This window comes from Pagrus major, chromosome 18, assembly GCF_040436345.1.
Source record: "Pagrus major chromosome 18, Pma_NU_1.0".
Taxonomy (NCBI): Eukaryota; Metazoa; Chordata; class Actinopteri; order Spariformes; family Sparidae; genus Pagrus; species Pagrus major.
Genome location: NC_133232.1, coordinates 13,788,417 through 13,808,663, shown reverse-complemented (window position 1 = coordinate 13,808,663; position 20,247 = coordinate 13,788,417).

The following is a 20,247-nucleotide window of genomic DNA, read 5'->3' as shown; positions in this document are numbered from 1 at the left end:
AGAGACTTCAGCAAGCGAACCTACTCTGTCCATCTCTTGATTGACAGAGGAAGAGGAGATTACCTGTGGCATACTGTGATGCATTGACTTTTATCCAGTCAAGCCTAATCCAACATCAAAGTTGATAGGCCTGTATCACTCTTAATTGGAAAACACCCATTACTGTTTAACCATAATTTAAGATCACCAAAAAAAAAGATTGATATCAAATTGTGCACACTCACAGATACCAGCTACTTCAATACAATTACATTTTTTTAAAATTTTTAAATCTATTTTGTAGGACTAGATGTTAATATCCCTGGTTGCATACTTTAGCCAAGCTGCTAAGAGACTCTGTGGGATGGTCAAGTGAGAGACAGCATCCTCCGGGTTATCAAGTGGGCACTCTCTTTCACTGGTGTTTCACTGATAGGCCCATGACACCTCCAGAGGGTTCAGCGATGAATCCTGGCATCCCAGGCTCACCCCGTAGATGCCATTTGCTCACTTGAGGGCCCAAGTGACATCCTTTCTTTTTATCTACAGCCACTGACTCCCCTTTTCTGCAGCTCTGGAGAGGCCTTGGACTGCCTGCCGATGGGGGTTCCCTTGCACTCCCATCTCCCGTAGTAGCTTCGATGTAGATGAGGCTACAAACTGTCTGCAGCCTACTTCCACCGGTCGGACCTTTGCTGTCCAGCCTCGATCTTGTGCATCAGCTGCCAGGTCGGCGTACCTCAGCTTTTTTTCGCTCGAAGTCCTCCTCCACTGCATCCTCCCAGGGCACTGTGACCTCGATGATGTAGACAAGCTAGAGTGAGGCCGACCATAGTACGAGGTCTGGTCTGAGGTTGGTTGACGCGATCTCAGCTGGGAAGCAGAGCCTCTGACCTAAGTCTGCCAACAGCTTCCAGTCGCGTGCCCCGCCTAGCCGTCCAGTGTCTGGTCCTGAAGTGGAGAGTCTGGCTTGGCCCTCGCCTTCCCGGACAAATGTCATTGTTGGCCTGTGGGATGAGGAAGGAGGGAGGGCATTCACGCTTGTACGTTGACCTTCCAGCACTGCTGCAAGACACCGTAACACCTGGTTGTGCCGCCAGGTGTAACAACCTTGAGTGAGACTGGTCTTGCAGCCCACCAAGATGTGCTTGAGTGTTGCTGGGGTCTGGGAGAGGGGGCATGTGGGATCTTCTCCGTACCACTGGTTGAGATTTTTGGGAGATGGCAGGACATCATAGGCAGCCTTGATGGTGAAGCTTGCCCTGAATGTCTCCATCCCCCACAGCTCTTTCCAGGAGATCTTCCTCTTCTCCACTCCCTCCCATGTCATCCATTGGCCTTGCTTTGCCTGAGCGACAGCTTTGGCACACCTTGTTGCCTCCTCCTGCCGATGTATCTCCTCCACCACAAGCTTGCGTCTCTGGAAGAGAGGAGCCTTGTTCCAGGCTGGTGTACGTGCCCCGAGGCCAAGACCACTCCTTCCTTGCTGCACTTGGCCCACGGTGTCCCTGTGCTTGAGTGCTGCTGTTGCCTGATTGGATGCTACAGATGGGGTCCATTTCCTCCCAGTGGTCAGTCTGGGGGCAGCTTGGGCTACAAATGGATCTCTGGAATCCATTAGCATCATCTCCATACTGACTTTGGCACACTTGTACTCCCCTGAGAGACTGAAAATGGGTAGCTCTAAAACTCCTTTGCCATAGAGCCCTATACTGCGCTGTGTCTTTAAGGGAGGCATTATACCACCGACCCAGGCTCTTCACAGGCTTCTCGGAGACAGTTGGAATAGCCTCATCCCCAATGTAGAAGCGCTGGTCTGACAGCTTTCCCTTGACGATGGAGATGCTTCTGGACTTGCTTGGCTTGATCTTCATCCGAGCCAGCTCGATGTTCTCTTGAAGCTTTTGTCAACAACTGTACGGTACAAGCCTTGGTCGTGGTAAGTGTTGTGAGGTCGTCCATGTATGCTCGAACAGGCGGCATCCTCAGGCCAGGTCTTATGCGCTGTCCTCCGACCACCCATCGAGATGTTCGAATGATCACCTCCATGGCCATGGTGAAGGCTAGTGGGGAGATGGTGCAGCCAGCCATGATACCCACTTCCAGATGTTGCCACGCTGTGGTGTACTCTGCTGTTGTCAGGCATAGCTCATAGGCCTTGATGAGGCTTATTGAGGGCCGCTGGAACCCTGAAGTAGTCGAAAGCAGTCCAGAGGAGGTTGAGGGGGACTTAGCCAAAGGCGTTTGCAAGGCCCAGGAACTCCAAATGAAGGTCTGTTTCCTCCTTCTTGGTGACCTGGATCTGGTGCCAGATAGTACTAGCATGCTCCAGACAACCGGAGAAGCCTGAGATGCCTGCCTTTTGGATTGATGTATCAATCAGCTGGTTTCTTTGCAGGTATCCCGCCAGCCTGCAAGCCACAATGCTAAAAAAGATTTTTCCCTCGACATTCAGGAGGCTGATCTGGCGGAATTGATTGATCTCTGATGAGTCCTTTTCCTTTGGGATAAGGATTCCTCCAGCTCTCCGCCAGCATGTTGGTAACTCCTGATTTTGCCATGCAACCTTCATGAGCTTCCAGAGGAAGTGCAGGACATCTGGTGTGTTTTTGTAGAGCCTGTATGGGACTCCGTTGGGGCCTGGGGCTGATGAGGCCCTTGCCTTGTGCACCGTTTTCTGCACTTCACTCCATCTAGGTGGACTGATGTCTAGTTGGTGCTCTGGTGAATTGGTTGGCGGCATGTCAGGTGGGAGGATGACCTCTTCGTGGCGTCGGTTGTCTGTGCAGGACTTTTTCAGATGTTTTTCCAGGTCTGCCTTTGACACAGAGAGACTTAAAAGAAAAACGACTTTAAAAAAAACCCAAAATCCATTCATTATTCCTTGGGAACGAAAATGAAAGTGAGAAAAAATTCCTGCATGCGTCCCTTCATCCAGAAGTTAATAGGATCTGGTCAGTGTTTTTGCTTAATCCTGCTGACAAACCAACCAACCAACGAATGGACACAGGTGAAAACATAACCTCTTTGGCGAAGGTTACGATAGCCTTTTTGAAGACTAAGTTACTTAATTACAGCTGGCGATTATGAATGGGCCATGGTGAAATCCTGACAGTAACCAATGAAAACACTCCCTCTCCACTAATGTGATGTTCTACACAGCAGTAAAAACGTTTTCTTCTTCATGGTGTCTTTATGGAGAGAAAAAACATTTACATAAAAAATATCATGCAGATGATCTGGAAATTGAAAAACTTCAAAGCACACAAAGGGATTTTATGCATGCTGATGTGGATTTGCATATTTCTTTTAGCTATTATAATTTAATTTGTTAAAATTTGTTATGTGACATTATTAACATACAATATTCTGAAGAGAATTGCCATTTGATTTTGCTGAAGGTTCAATGTGGGGTGGCTTTATATGTAGACAATGTTCAATAAATCAGTCTTTATTTGTATAGTGCCAATTCACAACAAAAGTTATCTTATGACAGTTTCCAGTTGTAGCAGGTCTATACCATACTCTTTAATTCATTTATTTACAGAGACCCAACATTTCCCCCATGAGCAAGCATTTGTAACAGTGGCGAGAAAAAAACTGTCTTTTAACAGGCAGAAACCTCGAGCAGAACCAGACCCAGTGGTGGGTGGCCATCTCCCTCGACTGGTTGGGTTGAGAGAGAGAGAGAGAGAGCGAAAGAGAGAGAGAGACACTCGTCAGCAGTTTTTAAGATGATACATTTATGATGCATTTGCAGCTCATCCGTGTTTTCAAAAACCAAGTGACTACAGCCATGCTAGTGGCTCTGTGAGGCTGTACTTAGGCACTAAGCTAAATGCTAATGTCAGCTTGCTAATAATGCATGCTGGCATGCTGAGCTCAGCGAGAATACGAACATGCTGATGTTAAGCAGGTAATGCTAACAATGTAAACATGAAATTTTGACCTGATGAGGATGCTAGATGAAAAGTGAAGGGATCATCAAGGTTGTACAATTCATCCTGATGGGAGCGTGATCCAATTGAATGGCAAACTATCCACCTGTACTCCGGACTTTTAATCTTACACCAACAAAAATCAACCTGCTGGTGGTGATGGGAACGCAGAGATCACTTAAGTCTTTAAGATCATTTGGGAACCATGTAAATCTTGAAATGCTTCTCTGGAGAGGATCACCAAAATTATTGAGACTCATTATCTGGAGTGTCAAAATTTTACAGCAACTTAACTTTTAATGGTCAATATATTTAAATCTGGACCAAAGTAGCCGACCAACCTACACTGCCATCCCTATAGTCATACAGCTAGCATTACTAAAACTATATCATACAAAAATTGATCTAATAACACACAATTACAACTGACCAAAAAGCAAACTGTCACCACACAGCATCAATGTGGCCATCTACTAAATTTATGAGCTCACATGTGAGATGTACTTTGTGCACACATTCATAATGTCTAATTTTTGGAGGAATTCAGCAAATAAAGACCTGATTATTTTAAGAACAGCTTCACCAGGAGGATACTAAGGTTTGTGTTCACTTAGCAGTAAAAGTCGCTAAAGCAGAGATGATCTAGGTCTTTGAAACGATATTCATGTATGTATTGTTTTTAGCACATCTAAAAGAGGTTAAATTATTTTCAGTCTGATCAGGTCTGGTCGGATCTTGTGGTATTGGGTTGGGTTGGCCTGTTTTTTTACTGGCCTGTTTTGGATCAGATCCAACATTTTGGAGCCATAAAGACATGTACATTTGTGTGTGTCTGTCATTATGTCTCTATGAAGATGTTCACGATGTCCTTGCAGAAAGCAGAAAGTAGTAGTGATATCACATGACAGATTGAGCACCTTGCTTCCTGGTTAGACCTCTGCTTTATTTCCTCCTTAGCACTGCAACATTATTTGCCCTAATTTCTCTCTCCAAACATTGCTACGGGCAACAGCAGTGCTCTGTAATAGTAATTAGCCTGTTTGTGTGGGTGGCATCTTGAACAAGTCAGTGCTTTTGTCTTTGTGCTTGTCTCAATTAGTTACTGTCGTTTGCAACAGACGGGGATAGACATACACCCTAAGGAACAGGCTCTTGTCTCGGGGCTAACAAACGTTTCATTTTTGCCACATACTGGTCGAATAAGCTTGATTTTAGCCCAGGGGTTACAAGTCCCATTCTCAAACTTGATTATCTCAGACCTAACTGCTTTAAAGAAGGGACAGGGGTCAAATTATTTGTATTATTTTTAACCTATACGCAGCTAAAAGTCACAGAAGCATGCTTGTTCTCTTCCAGTGAAACCATACTGTATATATTTCCCCACAATGATACTTTTTGTTCAAGGACAGGCTCTTGAAGACACATTAAACTCTAACCTACTTCTGTATTACATTGATACTGTAACACTATTTCTGTTGTGAACATACACACCTTGATTGATATATGAACTTTTCCTGTTATGAGGTTTTTTTTAAAAAAAAGTCCACAACCCTACTTAAGACAGCCTCCCCCATTGTCTTTTAAGATAACCTGATGAAGGTCTAAGTACCGAAACATTGTTGTCATTAAACTTAATTGCAAGTGAAGTAGACAGTGTGTGGGAGTTTTCCTGATTTTGTCAGCCCACATTGACACTTAAATTGCCCATTACAACCGCAGTATTCCAGAGACATGGAGTATCTAAGAGCATGTACTCAAGTACTGACATGCACACTGACACTTTATGACCGTACTTTCCTCACAATATATTTCAGAGGAATATTGTACTTTTAATTCCACTACATTTATCAGACAAGTGTTTGTATGCAAAACAGTACTCTGTGAATGGGTCATACAATTTAATGTGCTGTTATGGTTTCAAGTAGCCATGAGGGTGTACAGTTAGACCAGCTACAACTAACACCACAGTATTTGTTACAGGTTGAGAATTGAAACATTTAAAATTACAATTAAATAAATGAAAGCGGTTTCTCTAAGCATTTAAGCTGAAGTTGCTAAGATTGGTGAGACCAGCAAGAGCAAGCTAAATTTCGAATCTAGTCAAAAAATCCTCTCCGCTGGCAGACAACCACTCTAGGCTTTTTTTGTCTAATAAATACATAACTAAACATTAAATTAAAAAATGTTGTGATACCATCATGCATCTGTCACGCTATCTACCAACATATCACATGGTTATTTTGCCTGTAAACTCATGGATTTGAGGTCGGTCCTGTGGCCGAGTGCGTGTTCTTCTTCTTTATTACACGGCTCTATTGAATGCTGCTCTCTGATTGGTCCATCGCTGCGTTGTACGGTCTGTTATTTCTGTATAATGACCATCGTCAAGTATAACAGACCGTTGCTAGGGACGGCGCTCTGATCCGCCCTGGCAACATACAGCAACATAAGCAAAACAGCTGGACTTTCAACGCGTTAAGCTTAATTTATGGTTCTGCGTCAGGTCGACGGCGTACCTACGCCGTAGCTACGCCGTCGACGCAGACCCCTACGCCGAACATCTGCGTCACTTGACGCGCACCTCCCAAAAATCCTAACTACGCGTCGAAACGGCGCAGACAGCAGGGACATGCGACGCGGACCTCGAGGGCTGTGATTGGTCCGCGTTACATCATTTCCGGGTCGCAGCTTTTCCGGTTTGTTCTGTATACAAGACCGCCATTTTTAAATTCTTGCAGTTGGAGCAGCATTCGTATGAGCACCTGTACGACTCATCCTCCAAGAATTACAAAGACAGCCAGATGTCTAGTAATTCTTGGAGGGAAATTGCGCAGAATCTGGGTTCGGACTCGGCGGACTGTATGAAGAGGTGGAAGAGTTTGCGGGACAAGTTCGTTCGCCACCGCAAGAAGATGGCCTCCAGGAGTGGGGACCCAGGTGGCAAAAGGGTCCCAGCATTCTACATCTTCATGTCCTGGCTGGAACCGCACGTGAAACACAGAGAGACCAAGTCTAATTTTGGATCTAAAGTAAATATCTCTTCATGCTTTTTCATGAGCCTTTGTTTAGATGAGCTAGCGAGCTAGCAAGCTGGCGAGCAAGCTAACCGATTGTAAACACTCGTGGCACCCAGTGCTTGCAGTTTGCAGGTTCGTTTGTTTGGCATTATAAAACTCATAAAAAACGATGTTAATGACTGGATGGAAGCTGTACTAGCTTTGGTGAAGGGCTGCTACTCCACGGTTGCTTGGCTTTATCTGCAGCCTTTGTTTAATGTTACATCAGCTAGCTAGCACTGATTGTAAACACTCGTGGCACCCAGTGCTTGCAGGTTGTGCATACAAAACTATAGGGTTGTATTACATATGAGATATGACCAATGCTTTGGGGCTTTTTTGCATTTTAGTTAAAAATGACTAGATAAGAACCTGTACTGGTCTATGAGTACATCTGTGTATAACCTTCACCAGTGTAGTTTCTTAACACTGTCTGCTTTTTCTTAACCACAGGAAAAGACCACATTGCACAATTCCGAGACCGATTCAGCACGGCAGTCTCCGTCGGAGCCATCATCAGGGCCACCTTCTCCCTCGACACCCACTCCAGAACAATTGGCCTCCCCCCAGCCGGGGACTTCATCCATGTCGGATGGTTCTCTGTCTCCCCCCTCACCTGCTCCTTCTGTGCCATCACCTCTGCCCCCCGACTCGCATGTACCTTCTGTGCCACCATCACCTCTGTCCCCTGCCTCACCTGCTCCTTCTGCCAGACTGAAAAAAAGAAAGAGCATGGACCAGGGCGACGCGGTAAACAAGCACTTGGCACGTCTTGAGGAACGTCGGGTCGAGCTTCAACAGAGGCTGGCGCAGGAAAGTGATGAGTGCTCTAGGTTTGCGCAGACGGTGGCAGACATGCTACGGAGGGTGCCAGAGGCCAAGAGGGCTGATATCATGTATGAAGTTTACACCAAACTGTATGAAAACAGGGAACAGCCATGAACACTACACTGACCCCCTTCCATTGCACATGAACATTTTTTTGAACATTCCATTGCACATGAACACTTTTTGTAAATAGTTCCATTTTTTACTTGTCTATTGTCTTAAAATGTATATTACAGTTAAGATTTAACTTATAGTTCATTTTTTACTTGTCTATTCTAGCTTAAAATGTATATTACAGTTAATATTTATCCTTTTGTAAATGGTTCAATTTTTAACTTGTCTATTCTAGCTTAAAATGTATATTACAGTTAATATTTATTCAGCATTGTTGCTGCGCTTAAGATTGTTTACCATGTTTATTGCACCTTATTTTTTTGCACAATAAAAATTCTCAAATGTAATATGGAGTCTTTTTCCCAAATTTCAGAGCCCTAAATACCCTCTAGGCTACAGCGATAGCTGGTACACTATAATACAGGCTAACCAAATAAATGGATATGGAGGCAGTTGTAAAAAAAAATGTAGATCATTTATTACAAAAACAAAGCAATCAAACCCACTACACAACATCACTGTTCAAGTGTGCCACGAGAAACAATGTCATTCTGCCATGGTACAGAACCATGTGCTGACTGAAAGAAAGACTTGAGGTCATTTCTGACAGCCATGGCAGCTCTGGTGGATCGGGCTCTGCTCATCTGAGATGGAGGTATAGTGTCCAAAAGGTTGTCCCCGGTCACTTCTCTGCGCCACTCACCAGGCCTGAAAGACCCAGCACTTTCCATGTCTGCAAAACTGGGTGGTATGTAGCGGCACTCTGGGCTGGTCACCTCGTCTGTGTAGGCAAGGTAGTTGTGTAGCACCGCACAAGCCTTCACCACATCCACGACTTTGTCAGGCAGGAACTCAATTGGTCTTCCAAGAATTCTCCAGCGTGCTGCTAGGATGCCAAAGGAGTTCTCAATGACCCGCCTGGCCCTGGAGTGGCGGTAATTGTAGATCTGCTTGTCTCTAGTCAGATTCGCTCCTACATAGGGACAAAAACAAAGTTGTTACTCTGCAATCACGGTTTTAAATAAATACATAGTACTGTGTGTTTAATTAATACTACTGTATCAGCACTGTACCTGAGAAAGGGCGCATGAGGTTGCAGTGTAGAGGGAAGGCAGCGTCACCAACAACGACGTGTGGAATCGTGACCGTGGTCCCAGGAAGGTCAGCCGGTGGGGGCAGATTCAGCTTGTGGTCAAGCAGCATCGACCCAAATCTGCTTTCCTTGAAAACGCCGCCATCGCTTTCACGTCCATACGCTCCCACGTCCACCATTGTGAAGCGATACCTGGCATCGCACATGGCCATCAAAACAATGGAGTGCGCACCCTTGTAGTTAAAATAGTCGCTCCCTGCACGAGGCGGTGCCTTGATATTTACGTGCTTTCCATCGACAGATCCGACACAGTTTGGGAAGTTCCAGAGTCTCCAGAAATCAACTGCTATGTTTTCCCACTGGCTTGTTGAAGGGCAGGGCAGAAATTCTGGCTGCAGTGCTGTCCAAAACGCTTTGCACACCTCCGATACTATGGACGACACTGTGCAGGAAGCTAGCTTGTAGCTTGCCGCTACAGCCTGTTGGCTTGCACCTGAAGCTAAAACTCGAAGCGTAACTGACAATCTTTGAGCCACATCAACAGGCATAGAGTGTGTCGTCTGGTGGTGGATGAGAGGTTTCAGACGGCGAACAAGATCATCAAATCGACTTGTAGACATCCTGAAATACCTGAAGTGCATCTCATCGTCCAGGTCCTTCAATGGTCGAACTAGTGTGGCAAATTCTCCTGTCGTTTGCCTTGACTCGTTCAAAGGACGTACAGACCACCTCCTCACACGTCTTCTCCTTCGTTTGGTATTTAACATTTGCACTAGAAGCATTTGTTCTTCAATATCGATCAGCTCCAGCTCCAAAAGTATCCTCTCTCGCTCAGTCGCCATTGTTAAATGTACTGTTTACCAGAGACCAGGCGTGTTCACTCTCTGGCGTAACCGGAAAGTAAACACTCCAGGTACGAATTCATGCGGTTTCGTTACTCAGCGCCCCCTAGCGTTGTGGCGGTGAATTACCACGCGATGCATAGACACCGCCGCACTACTATAAATGAAAAATCACGGCGATCATGTTCGCCGACGCCTAGGCGCACAATCGCCGCGCAAGCATAATCCTCGCTTTACACCAACCACATGTAGCGCCTCTCTAGTTTGTTTAACTATAGTGAGAGGTGGCTAACCTGAGCTCTTCTTTCTTTTTTCTTTACTATCAATCAATAAAATGGGGTCTCTGTAATAAACTTAGAAAATAAATGAGTTAAATTTTACTCTCTTATCAACTTAAATACTTTTTTAACAAATAGGACTTGTTAATCACTTTTCTAAATGTAAAATTATTCTTATTGACCTTAATAACTTAAAATATTCAACTCAGTAACCACAACTGTTTAGTGTAAATAAAAAATGAAATATTTACTAACAAATTATATTCAACAGGTACACACACTTTTTCAAAGACCTTCTCAAATAATAATATATATCACCATGACACATTAATGGGCCCCATGAAAATAAAATAGCCGGCAATGAAATAAAAACATAAACTGTTCCAAAATACCGGTCCTCCGATGCAGGCCTGAATGCAGTTCAGGTATGTTGTAGCCTCAAAACAAATGTCTGCTTCTCCACATCCGGGCAAAAGAAAATGACGAGGTACCTTAATCCACAGGTGTTGTAGCCTCACACATGCGCTGAAGAACGGCTGAAGATGGAGGAGAGGGGAAGAGATGATCCAACCGGAGGAAAGGAAGTGCTGTCGATCTCGCTGTGGCTCGGCTCCGTTGTCCGCAGCTCCACACACGCTTTCACACAGGCTCAGCCATACGGGTCGCTAGCCGCTAGCTTGTTAGCAAAGTCCGTGTAAATTACTAGCCACTTGGTTAGCCGCTAGCTTCACTTCTTTCACTTATCTCGGGTTGAGCTATCCACTCAAACAGACAGTAACGTCACCACAAAGTCTTTTTGAAGAGTCCTGGTCGAACACCTCTACGACCCTAGTGACAGGCGTTTACTCGACAGTCTCTGTTCCTTCACTGGTCACACCACGCTTCCTTGCATCGTCTCCATCGGTTCTTCTCACTCTCTCGTTCTTCTTCCTGTTTATCTTTTTTCCCACAAATCATAGGCTCACTCTCACACCTTTCAAAATAAAATACATTCACAACCATTTGTGTGTCTATTTCTTCTTGTACTTTCAGGTATAGTTAAACATAATTACAGACATTTATAAACAGCAAATAATTAACATATGAAATGCATAGTTCAATACACCAATAACATTACCCAACATTCACTTCTTTTACTGAATGATGATTTTTAACTTATTTTTTTAATTTTAAATGACATTTATTAACCATGAACTTTGACTTTTTCTCTCTTAACTGCTATTTATTATGCAATTAACTTATTTTCTTAAACATATGTCCTTTTAATCTTCATAAATTTCCACTGGGCTACACACAGCATAAGAACCACCGCTGTCCAGCTCGTCTCTCAGGCCGGCCTTGAAAGTGAAAGTGAAAGTGAAAACTTTACCGACCAATCCTTGTCGCTGCTGAATCATTGTGGGTGATTATTTATTATTTATTTCACTCGTAAGCCGTGTAATAAGCTTCGCGTCGGGGTTCCATACAACCTGTCGGGGTTTATTTCTCCATAACAACCTCCGAACTATACATTATCCCTTACTAATCTGTCCTCTCGTGTCACAACTCCACGTGTTCCCTGGCTGTACAACCAGAGGTTATTGATTGCTGTCGGAATGTTGAGACAAATATGACAAATAACAAATATTCCAAAAATGCTTTTAAAATAGCTTGACAACCCCAGTTTTAAACCACAGTGTACGCATGTCGTGACTTGATTATGTAAGCGAAATGTACTATCTAAATAACACACCATTAAAATAGCAGGAACTTGACTTTAGACACAGTTTTTGTTGGTCTATGGTCAATTTCTGCTAACTCAAAATAGCAGTACACCAACAATGTGCCTGACCACACCTCATTTTGAGACCAACACAAACATGGGCACACAGGTGGGCACAGGTACATTTGCTATTCAGATAACATGGGTGCTGAGTGTGAAAATGACAACTGTGTTGGTCAGGAAATAGCAATAAAACTTGTGCTGCACACCACTTTGTGCCGGGTGTAAGATAGAGACCCTGTTGTTCTAGTTAGTTTTTTAAGGTAAATTCTCCCAAAAAGTATGTTATTAAAGTCTTTTGGGAAAATGATATAAATGAGCTATGATCAGAAATTAGCTAACATCTTATGACTGAAATTTTAATATAATAACAACTACCTATTTTTACAGCCTGTTTTTCAGTATGCTCACGGAACAGATATCCATTTATTTTATTCAACACAGCTGTGTCAAAAATGTCAAAAAAAATCCACAATATCTTGCTCTCACTTTACATCAAAATAGTCCACCATTTACAGGAGACACACAAACCTGGCAGCTCTGCATAGCTGTTAACAGTAATAACGAGGGCTCAAAACAAAACAATTGTTTGAGAAAATATCGGCAGGGATAATGCCTTAAAATTAAAGGGGATGTGACATGTCCCTTCAATGGTAAATGGTGAATGGACTGTATTTTTATAGCGCTTTTTCTAGTCTTACTATGCAGAAGTAAATGGGCAATAACTATTCACACACACTCACACTCCGATGGAAGAGCCACCCGGAGCTATTTGGGGTTCAGTATCATGCCCAAGGACACTTCGACATGTAGACTGCAGGGGCTGGGGATTGAGCCACTAACCTTCCGATTGGTGAACTGCCGATCTACCTCCTAAGCCACAGCCGGCCATCATCCATATCCATATCTACACCTATATATACACCATTTGATATGAGTAACATTTATCTGTTTGCATATCACCCAGCAGAAAAAAAAAATAATGAACAAAAGTTGTATTCTGACCTATTTTTAACCTTTGAGGTGCTTGAAAATTGAAAACGTCTGAAGGCTCTGATTGCCTGCTTTGAATTACTTCCCTGCATACTATTATCCAGGATGGGCATTGAAAAGGTTATCATTTAGAACACTAAGGGCCAGATCTACTAAAGGTTTGCGTGTATTAAAACGTGTGCAAATTCCTTGCACACGCAAAAAATTGTACAAACTGATTTACTAACAGTGCGCAAAAAGGGTTGCGTCTGTCACAGGTGCAAAATAGCGCATCTGCATCCAGTTAGTACGTTTGCAGCAATGAATATGCAATATGGGGCGTTTACACGCAATTGTGCGTGTTCTGGGTGGAGAAAATGTAAATATATTAATTTAGCACACGCAAAGTGATTTATCAAACCTGAAAGCAATTTTGCTAATAGAAACTGCTTCTATATTTAACACGTCTCAAAGGGAGGTGCAAACGGTTTGTATGCGTAATTGCGCACACATGGCTGTGGTCATTGTTGCAAGAAGGAGACGCCGAAACAATGGAAGGAGACGCCGAGAACGCATTTTTCACCCTCGTGTGAACATTTTTGGGATGAATGAGGAAACTATCATTAGAACATATCGCCTATCCAGCCTTGCAATTTTGGAGCTGTTGGAGGAACTCAGAGCAGATTGCACCTGCTCCTCAACGCTGGTCAGAGGCATCTTATCCACGGTGCCCCCGCCTGTTTTATTTGCAGACCTTTTATTATACGGCAATTTTTCTTTTGTTCTTCTTCTGATGTCTTGGTATCTCCTTTTTACTTCATCCACTGTTTGCCTGTTTTTTCCAACAGCATTAACTTTTTCACTGATTTTCTTCCACACGGCGTTCCTTTGCGCGACCGTCAGATTCCTTTGCTGCAGCTCATTGAAATGTTGAATGTCGAATTTCACTTTGCGCTTTCGCTCTCAAACTCGCCATGCTGAAAACCATGAAACACGCTAAACCCTCATTTAAATAGGCGTGTCTCCAACACGTTTGCACCTGTTGTCATTTACGCAATCACTCTTAGTAAATCGCCCGCAAACCGCGGTTCAACCCCACACACAAATTTCTAGATTGCGCACGCAGATTACTACAAGCAATTTGGGATCTTAGTAGATCCGGCCCTAAGCATGTAAAAAGGTTAAGATCTTGTGCATGACAAGTGCTTTCCCATTGACTGCCATTTCTTTTCTAATGCAACAAACTCTGGGGTTGATTGGACTTTAAAGGCCTTAGCCCAGGAACTGAAGGTGTCCTTTCTAGCCATGTGCCAGCATTGTAACTTTATCGAGCTGTTGTGCATGTCCTTTGGTAGGGATGTCTAACTCTTATTGATTTTTGACAGCAGCCTGTGAAAGCATTCGCTTAAGCGATATTGAATCTGGAAAGAGTAAATTTGATAACAAATTCAAGCAAATTAAAATCTAGATAGTGGGAATCTTCCAATGTAATCTCTGTCTCTTTCTTTGTCTTGGATAAAAGACGACAATAATGCAAACAAGGTCACATATTAAGAAGCTGTCTACCATGAAAATGAAATGGGTACTTGTGATAATAGATCAATAGTGCCAGAATAGGGACAGAAGTTAAACAGGGCAACCTCGAGGGGACTGAAAGATAAATCCAACCCCAGCGTTCCTCAGATATGTGGAAAGCCCTCTCAATATCTGAAGAGAGGGCTAAGAGTGCGGAATAAAAAGCATGAAAGATATCCTTCATTTTCAAATTAACATCTGAGATGTGCCTGCTTTGTGATTCCAGCCTATGAGATGAAGACTCTCCTTCGCCACTCTGTATCTCTCCACTGAGCCTGGTGAGGTACAGTCACACACAAATGTATTCAAATGCAGATACACACATGACATATACTGTAGCCACATGTCAGTGCACACACTTCCCCTCTGAGCGATAAGAATAGGGGTGTGTACTCCACTCCTTTACAGATTGTAGACCCAATTATGACAGGCAGAGATACTGGATGGACATCATCTGCATATAAATGGTTGGGGGAACCTAAAGGGAACATGGCTTTATAGCTCATAATGGGAAGATCTCATCGCACCTTTTTAATGGGGAGAACGTTATTAAAGTACAATCACACTGACAACAGCCCAGCTCTCCTTCCACCCTTCTCATGCAAGTTTAAGTCGAATTAAACAATTATCATAGCCTTATTATTTCACTCCACTCCTCCCTCTGCCATTGAATGTTAAACCTAAAGAAATGGAACTGTACAATACAATATCATTAATAACAGCGCCTTTAAGATATATGACCCATATCATTAATTGGACAAATGGATATTCTGAAATTATTTTGCCAAGGTTCCTTTATCCTCTCCAATCTATTGGAGAAGATGAAAAATTAAAATAGGAAATATATAATAGAGGGGGTTTAGAGCTGCAGAATTATAGATGTATTGTTACTTGGCTGCCTAAATCCTGTGATCCTTGTGACCTCAAAAAGGAACAATCTTTCAGTGTTCCCCATATATACACTTTATACTTACACAGTATAAAGTACAATTGCCAACCCATAGCATTAGCATATTTTCACTTTTCAATTTTTATCCACTGGAGAGAACGACGCCATCTGTGATCGATTAACTCGGTGACAATCTGCCCTCACTCTACCTCTCCATTCTTCTGTTAATCACAAGCACTGCAGAGAAACAGGGAGAGAGAGACAGGAAGACGCTCTGTGGTATCACCCCTCCTGTAATTGCATTGATTGTGATGTAACCTCTTCTATTGAATATAGGCCTACATATGCCATTGTTTTGTACAAGCTCATAAGCTCAGCTGGTTGTTGCGATGTGGTTTGGTACCTCAATGGTTTTGATAAGTGAGGCAATCAAGTGTGTGTGCATTAAAGTGGATAATTATTAAATCGACACTATGTAAATAACGCAAAATATCTTTCTTCAGCAATTCTTAAGAAAGACAGTTGATTTTTGAGTGTCATTCTCAGGTTGCTGTAGTAAGACACTTTAGTTTACCCTCTAGCATTACTTGTTGAAGTGCCCCTCTAGTGTGTAAGTATACAGAACAAAAGTCTGAGTCAGGGGATGGTTTGGGTGGTTGGGTGGGTCGTACGCTGGACTTTCTCTCCAGAGAATGGGGTTTGCATCCCATTTTTGGGACCGAGTGATTTATTTTTAAGTTATCTTACATAAGTAAATTAATGTATGTAAATTATGTAACTTACAACACCATATCAACAGATGAATTTGTTAATTGTACTCAAGTTTAGCTAGCACCAGCAGCTGTGACACAAGGCTTGCCAGCTAGCTCCACATTCAAGAGGAACACAAAGAAAGTAAGTACAGATCTGCGACCTCTGCAACGACAAAAGAAGTGACCAGTTTCCTCAAACCTCTAATCAGACACTGCACAACAAAGACGTCACTGTAAACATTGGGATGACAACTTTCCCCAGCCTAGCTCATCAGCCAAGAAACCGCCAGTCATGTTCTCTTCAAAGACCAGCAACACTGACCTGGGCCTAGTTGACAAATAGCATAAGCACATAACTACTAAATTCATCAGTGCATTGTGTGCATGTATTGAACTGATTTAGAGTTAATTTACTGAGCTTCAGTGTTGTGATTTCTGTGTTTCCAGGTCATCGGTAGTTAACCTGACTACACAGAAAGTTAACTACCAATAAGTTAATTTAATCATTAAATTATACTTCACACAGACTCAGGTCTTGCATGCACCTAACCATATTTTATAACCTGGCACCATTATCTCACATACGCTCATTCTCAAGCCTTGCTAATATCACATCTATACGTGTAATTTCAGCTAGCACATGGTTTGACCTGCACCATTGTTCTTTGTCTGTGCCTCTTAACAGAGAACAAGTGGTCACAAGTGGTCCATCTTGGACTTGAGTCCATCCCCTATCAGCCATGTTGTAGTGTGACCCATTTTCTTTGTTGTTCCTTACCACATGTGGCGTGGCGATTTTGAACTGCAGCCATCATTTTTGTTGTGTGTTCTTCCTATACATGCACACACACACACACGCACGCACACACACACACACACACACACACACACACACACACACACACACACACACTTCTATAAAGTACATCTTTAGTTGGATTAATTGTTTTTTTTTCATTGTTTAAAATAAACACTTCATGAAACTTCATGATGTCGATGTTATGGTATACAAGAATGAACAATGCCAACCTCAACTCAACTTTTAAATCCTTCGACCTTAACTAACTCTTGATCTGGTGATTTTGGTTGTAGTTATTAATTTAATTACTAATCGGAGATCCAAATTGATAAGTTAGTTCAATTTATGACACTGACTCATTGAATTGGCTTTTCCATCCTTTAAGGGTGGTGCTCCCGAGGTGATCTAATGTAAGTTAGATCTCATTAATATAATTAAAAATAATCTCTGATAGTTATTATTGGTAGCCAAATTTAACATTAATGCCTTATAAATGTTGCGTAGTGCCCCAATACTTATGTTACGCCACTTACTTAACTTACATTATGTGACTGAATGCAGTTATTTTAACGTTAAAGTTAAAAGTATGATCTTTTCCGAAACCTAACCAACTAGGTATGTTGCCTTAAACTAACCAAGTAGTTTTTGTGCCAAAACCTTACCAAAGCGTGACTCTGACAATGTTAAAACTAGCCCAAAGTCACAATATGTCATAATATGTGAACTATTTATCAACAAGCTTTATTTAAAATGTGTAACAAGACATTGCGTACTATGCGTTATTGCTTACTTTACTATGGAGACTTTCAAGTACAAAATTGACCCTAGAGGGGACAAGTAGAGCATCTTAGTTTGAAGATTGAGGCCACTGACCAAGATGCCGTTGCTGATGAGTTGTGTGTAAGAATGTGTTGACCTGATACTGTAGGGGGATTTAGATGATTCTTTGACTGTACTTGTTAAGGAACAGGTTGATCATCTGACCAAGGACCAACTCAACCTGTATATCACATAGTTATATTTGTTAAAGTATTGTTTATTGATGGGAAATATATAGAATCTGACATATGTTGAAGTTCTGATCAACAGTGGAGCGCTCAAAATTACCTCACGTCCTGAAAAAGGGAAGCAAAGATAAATTGTCTCCGTCTCTCGTTTGTATTTTTCACTTTGGTGCGATCTCTCCCCTGAGAGACAGGCCTTTGTTTGATTGCCTCTTGATAATCCTCTGATAAAGTGTCTGCTGATCAAGAGATGTCCACTCTGTAATCTCCCAATCAACAGGTAATTACAGCGCAATCTAAAAATAATCTAATCTCTTATCTCCCCCACAGCAGCAGTGGTGAGACATGGGAGGGTTTGAAGGAGGGAGTTTGAATAAAGCTTCATCAGTGGGTGTTTGAAATTATCTTTGGTTTGGTAAGTAATGTTAATGTATTTGTTATTTTAAATGACAATGAAGATTTTTTTATTCTTTCCTAGCCATCCTGGGCTTACAAAACACTACAATGTAAAGGAAATTCAGCATGCAGCACATGTATGATTGAAATAGATTGAAACAGCACATCCGTCTATCTAAACAACTAGCTAGGTTGATAGCAAGTGACTGCCAGAAAGACATCCATCACTGTTCCCCTCAAAACATGACCACTGCAGCATCCTAGCAACAGGTGTACTAGACCATCATACACTCAGTTTGGTTAGGTTTTGGCAAGGAAAGTATTTGATTTGGTTTTGGCCAGGTCTAGGAAAGAGCCTGTCCTCATCAGAAAAACGACCATGAAGGTTTAAAATAAAAACAGCTTATTATGACCCAATTTACATTTTGTTGTTGATGACTGTATTAATTATTACAGCTGCGAAACAGGAGAAGTAGTACAAAGAGTCCTTAAAGAGTGGAGGTTGGGGAAGTATGGTTGGGTTAAACACGCAGAGTGCTTTCATTCAGGAGACTGCTGTCTATGTCCAGTGCGTAACGTACATAATGTAACATAAGTTTCTTAGGTATCGTAGGTAATGGAAGTTACAGACAAATAATGTACTGATTTTAACCCAAACCACAATGTTTTCCTAAACCTAATAAGGTAGTTTTGCTGTGTATACCTAACCAAACTGAAATCATCCGGCAAAGATCCAGTTCGTATGCTACTGTTATGCTGCAATGGTTATGTTGTTTTGGGAAACGCTGATAATTGACATATCTGTTTTGGTATGAGGATGTGTTGTGAGGAAAACAGTGTGGTTTGGGTTTAAATAACTACATTAAATATATCACTTCAGTTATTTATATCACTTCATTATTGAGGTCACATCATGTACGTGAATTAACTTTACTACGTTAGTAAGTTTAAATAACTCAAAGTTCACTTTTTGTTTCACACTTAAAACAATCAGCTGTCTCCTAAAAGTTTTGTGGTTGTTGAACCCATTCATCCATTACCAACTTCACCCTAATGTGAGTCGCTCCTTATATACTTCACATGAATTCCTCCTTTGCTGCTGTAATTATTACTATAGCCACTAGAGGTCAGCACCTAACAAGAAACAAAAATATGTATATTTATGAGCTGCTTTCACAGTAAACCTACATTATATGGTTTGACGGGCTGGTTGTGAATTAAATGAAAAATTAACGAATCAATGAGCTTAAATCATCAGAGCAGATCTTCCAGTTTTTTAACACCTGCACAACTGAAATTCAAACAAGGCCATATTTTAGATGTCACTTTTTTTAAACTACTCTTAAATCTGTAGGCCTATGTATACACCGATCAGCCACAAACTTTGAAAGGACTAACAATGAAGTGAAGAACATTGATCATCTGCATTATCTATGAAATCAATATAGTATTCATGAGTTCACACCAATGACTATAGTAGAATAAAAGTACATTAGATTCAAAGCTGAACTTGTTTACGCACTGAAATTAATTAAGTCACATTCCTGATTAGACATAATTGCAAGTAAACAGTTTGAAATTTCATCAGCATTTTTTTTTTTACTCCCTCAAGTCACTCTGAGAGCAACATACATTAATTTTAAAGACTCTCTCTGAAACTCTGTGGGTCAAGTTCATTTTGGGATAGTGTACTCTAGTCTGTCTGTGTAAACAGTAAAGATTCAGGGAATGTTTTTTTTGTTTTTTTTTTTGCCATTAAATGTGTTTCCATTTCTTTTGTCATTTTCACGCTCCGTTAACAAAATGTGTAAAAAGGAGCTTGATGACTCTGTAATGGTGTGAGGATGCACTTACATGCCTACATTTCCATATTAATGAGGGTATCAGGAAGAGCTTTTTACCTCACACAGAAAACACGAGCGCTGAGTTCCCCTCAGTGACTGTGACTAAGTTAAAGCCTGTACCTTTAA